Raw genomic sequence first — 10,447 nt, 5'->3', positions numbered from 1 at the left:
ACACCGTCCCTCGGGGTGCCTGGACATCCATCTCTTGGGGCCACTGGACATCCATCCCTCAGGGTGCCTGGACATCATCCCTGAGGATCCTTGGACATCCATCTGTCGGGGGCCCAGGACATCCATCCCCGGGGCCCTTGTATGTCCATCCCTCGGATCCAGGACACCCATCCCTCGGGGGCCCGGGACACTCTCCCCCGGGCCCTGGATATCAATCCCCCGGGCCCTGGATATCCATCTCTCGGGGCACCTGGATAATCCCTCGGGGCTCCTGGACATCCCTCCCTCGGGCCCTGGACATCCATCCCTTGGGGCCACTGCACATCCCTCCCTCGGGCCCTGGACATCCATCCCTTGGGGCCACTGCACATCCCTCCCTCGGGCCCTGGACATCCATCCCTTGAGGCCACTGGACATCCCTCCCTCGGGCGTGCGCTGGAGCAGGCAGGGGCAGCTCCGCCTCCTTCCTCCGCATCCTGCGCCTGCTGCCTCTCTCCGCGCACGGCTCCTCTGTTCCGTGGAGCAGGGAACTCGCTGTGGACAGAGGTTTCTGGAATTCCCCCAGGGAGCCCCGGTGCCCCCGAGCCGAGCTTAGGAGAGCTGACAGACTCCCCCGCCGTCCGTGTCCGTCCTGGCTTTCTCATTCCCTGCTTTCCCGGCACAGCGTCCCCCCCGGCGGGGCTCCCCGCTGCCCCATCGCTGCCCCCGTGCCCGACGTGTCCCTGCAGCCCCCGGGCGGTGCTCAGGGGATGGCAGGTTCCTCTGCAGGGCTTCCCGGGCGGGCCCTGCCCAGCAGCCGGCCCGCGGCGCCCTGGCACTGCCCCGATACTTGAGCTGGCTTTGCGTGTTTAATTCCCTGCCCTGTAATTAGCTGCCCGGGCTGTCATTAGCGGCGGGCGGTGCTGCCGGGATGCCCTCGTGCTTCCCTTGCCGCCGGCCGATCTGCCGGCAGTGGCTGTGTCCCAAACCGCCGCTGGGACAGCTGGGACAGTGTCCTGCGTGGGCACGGTGCCACCACGGCCACCTCTGTCCCCACAGCCTCTGCTATCTCCCGTCCACTTGTTCGTGGGGTTATCCGTGGCTGATGCTCCGATGCTTTTCCTGCCTTTCCCATCGGGTTGCTGCAGACAAGCCGAGGATGAAGAGCACACACGTCTGCCCAGCCAGGTGCCCTGCCAGCCATGGCTGTCCCCTGACACCTGCACGGGCCTTTCTGGGTCACCCTGTGTGACCTGGGTGTTGCACAAGGCCACAAATGCCGCTGAGCCACGTCAGAGCGCTGGGTCCTGGACGTGCGGCACAGCACGGCCCCGAGACACCTGAATTAGAGGCTGTGACAGCAGGGGAAGCCACAGCGTCCTGGGAGCCAGTCATCCTTTGGTGACAAACTGCCCTTGGAGCAGCCTCATCCCTCCTGGAAACAGAGCCTTGCTGCCAGTCTGCCTTCGTGCACCTTCCACTGTTCCCAGAGGCTGATGCTGGTGCTGCCACAGCCTGGACCACCCCAGCCACCTGCCACCTTCTCCCTTCCACTGACCATCCCCTTGGCTTGCTGAATCCTCGCTGGAGGGCAGGGAGGGACATCGAGGTGGCTGTGGAGAATTTGGAGGCCTGTCTGGGAGAGTATGTCCTATCCCAGGATTCAGCCCTGAGCTGCTCTGAGTTAGGAGGAGCCAGGGCTGGTGGTGCCGAGCATGTGCACAGGCTGGCTCTTGGGCAGGTTGGGCACAGGTTCTTATGTTCTGAGGCAGGCTGGGTGCCACCTCTGTGATCTGAACAGGCTGGGTGCCACCTCTGTCATCTGGAGCAGGCTGGGTGCCAGGTTTTCCCGCTGCACTTCAGAAAGCCATAAAAAATGTGCACTCTGCTTGCATGGTGCATCCCACCTGTCTTGGGGAAGCATTTTCCTCACCCTCTGAGGGGACAGAGGTGTGATACAGCCACCTGTCACTGTGGGGCCATGGGGGCAAGAGGGCTCTCTGCACCTCTGGCCATTTGTCCGTTGGAGTCAGGGGTCAGTGCTGCTCGAAGCCGGGAAGTTTGGGGGTACCTCTTTCTGTTGGATAATGCTCTATGCCGGGTCTGCAACCATCCTATAATCAGCACACAGTTCCTGACTTGGGAGGCAGCTGGAAATGAGCTCTGTGAACGAGGGGTTCTCTATAGAAAAGCCAAGGCTGTATCTATTCAATCCCAAATTAATTCCTCAAGGGGCACCCATGGAGCAGCACACCCCCGGTTTCTTTTCTCTCCAGCGGGATCCTTTAAACCCCAACCTGTGCTCCTCGGTGCCTCTTTTCCCAGGGCCAGGCACGGATGCCAACAGCTCCATCAAAGCCACCCTTCCGAGGCGGCTGTCCCAGCCCGGCGGGGCTCTGCCCCTGCTGACAAAGGCGCGGCGCTGGCGGGGGCTGCGTTTCCCAGGGGTCCGGGGTGCCTGCCTGGTTAACAGCGGTTTTAAGTCAATGTTTGCTTTGAGGTCAGCCCCGGCTGCCCCCATTGTGTGGCGGGGCTGTTCCCATGCGGCCGGGCGCTGCCGGCAGCACAAAGGAGCAGTCACTCAGCATTAGCGGCCGCACAATGCGGCTCCTGCTGCACCCGCCGCGCCGAGTTCTCCACCAAAACCCCCTCGGGAAAGGCCGGGGAGAGACACGGATTGCGGCAAAAGGGGGTCTCTCCCAGGGGTGGGAGAAACCGGTGTGGGAATTAGCTGGGGGTGTCCCACAGTCCGGGTGTGGGTGGGAGGATGAGGGGCGGGATGGCTTTGCCCTGGTACAGGGAGACCCAAGGGGTGACAGACCGGGCACAGGGTGGGTCGGAGGCTCTGGGGGATGAGTTATGGGCTGGGAATTACGGAGCCAGACGTGGGGCCCTACGAGGTGCAGGTACACCTGGGAATTACCTCGGAGAGACACTGGTCAAGGTTCAGGAGGTAGAAATGACCACCGGGATTGGCGTTTGGAGAAGAGCAGGGAATTCCTCAGCAACCCCTGTCTTGGAGGGTTGTCTGGGACCAGCAGATCCTGCCAACTCCAGGAGCATGCAGGCTCAGGGTACAGAGCTGGAGCAGCCCAGCCAGAGTGGGACATCCCTGACTGCAGCAGCACTGGTCCTGTCTGCACAGACACCTGAACCAGCTGCAGTGCATCCAACCCTCCTGGCTGCTCCACGGACTCTTCCACAGAAGGATTTGTTCATCAGTGAGGCAAAGTAGTGCCTGAGCTGCCCCAGCCGTAGTGAAGGGACCTGGTGAGGCTCTGGGGCTGGCAGAATCCCCCAGGACAGGCAACTCTGGGGGAAAAGGAGGGAGCTTTGGGAGAAGGAGAAGCTGGGATGTGGTGGGAACCAGTCTGGGGAGCTGGAAACTGGTCTGTGCTGGGCAGCAGCATCTGCATCTGCTTGGGGCTGTGGAACTGTGAGTGTTGTCCCTCGGGATGTGGTCTGAGAACTGTCAGCTCATCGCACCTCAGGAGCTTTGCAGGGCTTAAACTGGCCAAGCCTGGCTGCTCCTGGGCTTGGGAGAGGTGATCTCATATCCAGGGGTTTTCTGACCACTGGAAAAAGCCCAGCCTTGCACAGCTCCCAGGAGCTCCATGTCATGAGTGTGCTGGCCTCAGCAGTGGCAGCTGCTGGGCAATATCAGCTTCCCTGCCCAGACTGGGGTTTTCCAGGATCTTACCCACTGGGGACACCTACCACAGTCCCCATCCCAGTGCCACCCTGACAGCAGCAGCAGCAGCAGCAGCTTTCCATCATTGTTAACTCAGTGTTTGAATTGGGGCTGTTTGGAGCCCATGAGAGGGTTTGGGGCCCTGAGTGCCTCCCAGAAAGGAGCAGGGAGTGGGAAGGTGCAGGGAGGGATGGGGCTGGAGAAGATGTAAGGAGGGATGGGTTTGAGGAAGGTGTAGGGCTGGGAAGCACACAGGAGATTGTGCAGGGAAGGATGGGGCTGCGAGAGGATAGGGAGAGATGGGGCTGGGAGGGAGGTGGGGAGGGACAGGTTGAGGAGACATGAGGGGACACAGGGACTGGGAGGGATGTGGCTTGGGTTGGACTGGGAAGGATGGGATTGGGAGGGATGCAGAGAGGGATAGAAGGGGGGATAAGACTGGGAAGGGGATGGGAATTTGGGAGAGTACAGGGAGTGCAGGTCTGTGGCAGAGTGATCCTGTGGGAGGTGTACAGACAGAAGGGGTCTAGAAGGGCTTTGAAGAATGGAGGTCCATGGGAACAGCTGTGGGGGGAGGAATGGCTGTGGGAGGGGACAGCTGGCCCAGGCAGAGCCCCTCAGTGCTCCCTAGCCTGTCCCCAGCCAGGCTTTGCAGATGGGGACATCCCATGGCTCTGCCCAGGCTGTCTATGCCCCACATACATCCTGCAGTCTGAGAGGTGATCCCAGAATCCCAGAGTCATTCAGGTTGGAAAAGACCTCCCAGCCCATCCAGTCCAAGCTGTGCCAAATCCCCACCTTGTCCCAGCCCAGAGCACTGAGTGCCACCTCCAGGAGTTTCTTGGATACCTCCGGGGGTGGTGATTTCACCTCTTCCCTGAGCATCCCGTTCCAATGCCTGACTGTCCTTTCAGTGCAGACATTCTTCCTGATGTCCAGTGGGTTATCCTTCCCTTATTTTGACTACAGGGAGCCAAAATGCAGAGCAGACCCCACAGGACAGACCCCTCCTGCCTTCTGCCATTGAGGCTGGGCAGTTGCATTTGTGCTGAGCATCCTCTTCTCAAGAACCCACTTGGGTTTCTGGTTGGCAACTGAGTGATCCTGGGGGATGGTGGAGCAGCTCTGCCACTCAGCACTGTGCAGCCTCTCCACTCACAGCACTGTGTGGTCCAATGATTGGAAAAATCATTAAATGAACCCAAATTGAGTATTTAGTGCTCCTTTTATTGATCCTTTTCTTTCTGTGCTGCTCCAGAGCTGTTGTGGGGTGAAAAGTTGCCCTGCACACGTTCCCGTTAAAGGCAGCAACAATTCTGCAATCACAGCCCTGTAGGAGGAAGGCGGGAAGGAAAAAACCAAACCACAACACCACCTGTCAGCCTAAACCAGAGGGAACCCCCCATTTGGGTAAAAGGCTCCCAAGCCCAAACTCCAGTAGCTTTTCTCCTGGAATTGTGGCATTTCTATACCTTTCCCCCCGAAAAAAGGCTCGAGGGAGCTGCCTGGAGGGGATGGTGGAAAGGAATCAGGCAATACCCTCTGTGCAGGGTGACATGGCTCATGGATTGGCAGGGTCACAGGCACTGTGCCAGGTCTCCATCGGGCTGCTGTGATCCCCCAAAGGAGTTGGGGTGGGCACTGCGGGGGGGGAACAGGCGAGGGGACACTGGCCATGTTTGATGGAGGGTTTGATGATGGATGCCCCCGGGTTGGGTTTCCTGCTGGGGCTGGGCAGGACCCCCAGAGGGAGCCCCGGGGGAGCTCAGCCCGGCCGGGCAGGGCTCTGAGCAGGGCGGGGGAGCTGCCAGCCCCAGCTGCCGCTGCTGAACAGTCCCTTCTTGTCCCCGAGCATCTGCCCGCGGCCCTCAAAGCTGCATTGTTCGCCCATTAGGCACACGGCATTCCCACCGCGGTAGCTCCATCCCGCTGGGACGCGACATCCGGGGGGGTCGGGAAGGGAAGGGATGGGATGGGATGGGATGGGATAGGATGGGAGGTGCAGAGCCAGGGGGAGGCAGGTGGGGGGGCAGCCCAGGCCCAGGGGAGGGGGACACGGGGCACATCGTGCCAATGCCACATCCAGGGCGTTCGTGCAGCCTCATAGCCTCTCAGGGGGCTGCATTTGGGCTGCCCCCAGACTCACTCCAGGCAGTTCCTGTGGTGACCTTGTTTGGTAAGGATAAACACCTTTGGTGGGGAATAATTGGTGAAGGAGCCCCTGGAGACTGGAGCTGCCCTCCCAGTCACGGGAATCCCCGTGGAGTGTGGGGCTGTGTGGCTCTGCACGGCCAGGATGGGGCAAATCCCCGATATTTGGTGTCAGAATAAGACTCCAAGGGAGTTCAATAGGACCCTGAAAGGCTCAGGGGCATTGCCGAGGGGATTTGTTGGCAGCAGCAGGAAGGCAGGGCAGTCAGAGCTGTGACACCACCCAGGTTCCTCTGCAGCCTCTGACAGGGGAGCAGAGATCAGAGCAGGGTTTGGGGTCATTCCCAGCTGCTCCTTGGTGTGGGATAAGCATTCATCCCATGGAACGGCAGGAGGAAGGGCAGATCCCATCGATCCTGGGGGGAACCATCACCTCCACACCTCGGCACTCCTGGACTTGTGCTCAGTGCACCCTGGACTGTGTCTTTCTGCTGCCAAAGCACATCCGAGAGCACCATCTCCTGGGCACCGCGGAAAACATCGAGGAGAAGCTGAAGGAGGAGCTTTTATTATGCATTTTGGACTGTTTTGGCTAAATTGGCATCCAGGTAGTGGGGCTCCATCCTGCCAGGTGCCTGAGGAGCAGAATGGACACCCCAGAAGGAAAAAGCAGTGATTTTCCCACTCTATTTCAAGCAAAGCAAGCGTGGGGGAAGATGGATAAGCTTGGATTCCCTTTAAAGAGCTTGGATTCCCTTTAAAGAGCTTGGATTCCCCTGAAGTTTTTTCCAGCTAAGTGAGTTTATTTTGACAGCATGGAACTGGATATAAGTCAGGGCTCAGGACCCCTGGAGCCTCCACCAGCACAGTGCAGCCCTGGGAAATTAATTTTGCTTCACTGAGTATCTTCCCCAGCTGGGAATATCTCCCTGGGCTGGGATCAAACATGGGTTGACTCTTCTCCTGCCTTCCCTTCACCTCATTCCCACCAACGCCAAGGACTTGCTGTGTTTGAGCTGGGGCTGGGAAGGGGTGGGAGGAGAATGAGTTGAGCAGAAACTCCTAGAAGATTTGAAGGTTGAGCCTATCCAGGGGAAAACCTGAGGGGTTTTGGGAGGTTTGGCTGTGAGCTGGGAGGGCTGAGGCAGGCACCAGGCACCCCCAGGATGGTGGGGAAAGGATGCAAATGCTGCAATGGATCCAGTATGGGGAGGATGGAGGAAAGACAGGAGGGACAGCCTCCCTTCTCCACTGCAACCAGCCCTGTCCTGCACTGGGGACACTCTGAGGCCACTCTGGGGACACTCTGCGGGGACACCAGCACATCACAGCCACCCTTTCATGGGCCATGCATGGCCCTGGGAGAGGAGAACACAGAGGTGGGCACTGGGGCTTTTGGCAATCACTCCTTTACAGAATTCCCTCCCCCAGCCCAGCCTCGCCGGGGGTTGTGCATGGCAAAGCTCCCCATGTACATCCTGTCACCAAGAATCCACCTGGGGTTTTCTCCCCACAATCCTGGCCCCAGATGAGTGAAGGGATATGTGACATGGATGTGGGACATGGAAACATCCCTGTGTCATCATTCAGGACCTGGGGAATTGCAGCGTGGATTTGATATGGAGATACTGAGACCTATAGTGACTTTTTGCCTGGCACCAGGCTCAGATATGGAGCAATCTTCTGGGTTTAAATGTGCTTTGAAAATAAACAAACACTTTCACATAACTCATTGTCCCTCCTCCACACCTGGCCAGGAGAAAGTTTGGGTGATGCCGTGGAAGTCAAGGGCTGCCTCTGCATCTTCCTGTCCTTGCCAAAGGCTGCAAAGCTCTTCCCATATGTTGCTGTGGTTGCAGGGAAAGGACCTTGGCCATCCCAAACCCTTCAGCGAGGGATGTGTCCTCCTCTGGGTCAGAAATGGCCTTTGGTCACTGGCAGCCACCAACCTCAGAGCAGAGAAAGTCTCACCTCTGGAGAGCAGCTGAGCCTGGAGCCACCTTCCTGCTGGGATCAGAGGATCCTGGAGCCTTGGTTTGAGGGGCCTGAAACATTGGCCATGAGCTGGACTAGTTAAAGCCTTGAAAAAAAAATACAGGCAGAGTTTAGGGACTTGCTTTGCCCCTGAACTTTGTTTCTTGTCCTTCAGGCACTGTCAGACTCAGCCTTGTCCCTCAGGAAAGGTTCTGCTGCATGGGGAAATGAGGCAAAGGCACTGAGGAAAGCCAGGCCTGGGAAAGAGTGAAACTAATGACAGAGCTGGAGCTCTGATATGCCCAAATCCCTTTGATTTTGGTGTGGTCCAAGCTGCAAAGGGAGGCAGACTCGTTTTTCCAGTGCCTATGTATAGAGCCATGAGCTCATAGTTTCCGACTGCGGAGAGCATTCAAAGTATGGGAAACAGGAATTTCCACCCCACCTCGGTGAGGCTGGGAGATGTTTGTCCCAAATCTGCTCTCACTAGCCCAGATCACTCACTGGAGATCCAGGTGGGTGCAAGCAGCCCTGGCACCTCCAGCAGCTTCCAGAGGGAGCAGGGGATGGGAATGTCCATTCCAGGGAGAGGGTGCAACCCCAGCTCTGGCACAATGTCCCTGGAGAGGTTTCACCTTCATTTTCTGCTCCTCTCAGTAAGACTGGGGCCACAAGTGGAGTGGTTCAGCCCCTGAGCCTGAGAGGTGTGGAAGGTGTTGATGTGCTCAGGGTGTCCTTCCAGGGAGGGACAGGGATTCAGGGCACCCCTGGGGCCACCAGGGTGTCCTGGTGGGGCTGCACCCACACTTCTCTTTCCAGAAACCAGCCCTGTGTGGCAAGCACTGCACCCACGGGTGACTGATACTGCTGCCCACGCCTGAGCTCTGCATGACTGTGGGAACCACCCCTGCTGCCCAGAGACACTGCAGGGCCTGCCCTGCTGGGCTGGGGGTACCAGGGGTCACCTCCTCTGCCCCTGTCCTACAGAACTCTGGCCACCTTCTTGAACCTGGGAATGTTCCTGCAGAGCAGCTCCTGGTCCTAAGGCAAGATCTCACCCTGTCATGGGATGGTTTGGGTTGGAAGGGACCTTACAGATCAACTCCTTCCACCCCCTGCCATGGCAGGGACACCTTCCACTGTCCCAGGCTGCTCCAAGCCCCAGTGTCCAGCCTGGCCTTGGACAGTGCCAGGGATCCAGGGGCAGCACAGCTTCTCTGGGCAGTCTGTGCCAGGGCCTGCCCACCCTCACAGGGAGCAATTCCTTCCCAATATCCCATCTAACCCTGCTCTCTGGCAGTCTGAAGCCATTCCCTGTGTCCTGTCCCTCCATCCCTTGTAAATACCCTCTCCCTATCTTTCCTGTCAGCTCCTTCAGGTCCTGCAAGGCCACAATTCAGTCACCCCAAAGCTTCTCCTCTCCAGGCTGAACAATCCCAGCTCTCCCAGCCTTTCCTCCCAGCAGAGCTGCTCCATCCTTTGGATCATCCTGGAGCCTCCTCTGGACTCTCTCCAGCAGCTCCAGCTCCTTCCTGGGCTGGGGCAGCTCTGCAGGTGGAGTTTCACATGCCCAGGTTTCTCCTGAAGCTTTCTCCTAAGGCAGACTCCAGGATTTCTGGGGCATTCAGGCAAATCCAGGTCCCATGGGTACCTACACAGTGAGGGAGGGCCTGTGGGCAGTGCTCTGGGGCCACTGTGCCCACTCCAGGACCTCCTCTGGAGGTGGCAAACAGCATTCAGATCCCTGTGGAGCTGCTTGCAAGATGAGGAGTGGGGTGACACTTCAGGCTGGGGGGGTGAAAGGGGGACCTGGAAAGAGCTGGGAGTGAGGCAGGAGTGATCCAGCCTGCTGGAGGTTTTTACAAGGATTTGCAGGGATGAGGCCTCTTGGCTCCTTGTCTGAGGGCCAGCTGAGGGACAGGAGGCTCTCTGGGACAAGGGTGAGGTGACAGGGAACCTTCTCAGGGTGGGTTTCCATCTGCACATGGCCAGTGGTGACTCCTGAGCCACCCAAGGATGAGGCTCCCGCCTGTCCTGAGCCCACGGAGCTCCTGCTGCACCTGGACCATGGCTCGGGGAGATGCTGGGAGACCCCAGGGCAGGGGCACAACTGCAGAGCCCCCCGAGGCTGCTCGAGTGTCTTTGCTGGGCCATTCACTGTCACCCGGGGCTCTGGTCCTGTCTGGGCACATGGCACAGGGAGAGCAGGGCTGAGGGGGAGTGTTTGGGGGTGAGAAGGGGAGGGTGCTTGGGGAGAAGGATGAGGGCAGTGGAGGTGAGGAGTCCAGCCCTGCTGCAGGATGTGCAGCTCACCAGCCCTGCAGCACCAGAGAGGTCCCGGCATCCTTTCAGTGCCCGATTCCTTGGGATTGATCCCACAAGGACGAGCCCGGGGACACCAGGGAAGGCACGACCTGCCTCCTGTCCCTGCCCCCGACGCCTGACGCCAGCTCCTCGCCCACTCCCTGGCCAAGCGGGCCAATGTGAGCCCTTTAAATGCCGAACGGGTTCCTCCGCATTCACTCGGCGGGAGCTGTCCCTGCCCCTGTCCCTGCCCCTGTCCCCGCTCCAGCCTTTGCGCAATGCCCGCATGAGACGCAGCCGGCACCTGTTGTCCTAAAGGTGTCCCGGCGGCACAAAGGTGTCCCGGTG

The sequence above is a fragment of the Lichenostomus cassidix genome, chromosome 18, assembly GCF_008360975.1.
Source record: "Lichenostomus cassidix isolate B80296 chromosome 18, HeHo_3.0, whole genome shotgun sequence".
Lineage (NCBI taxonomy): Eukaryota > Metazoa > Chordata > Aves > Passeriformes > Meliphagidae > Lichenostomus > Lichenostomus cassidix.
This window is presented reverse-complemented; position numbering follows the sequence as displayed.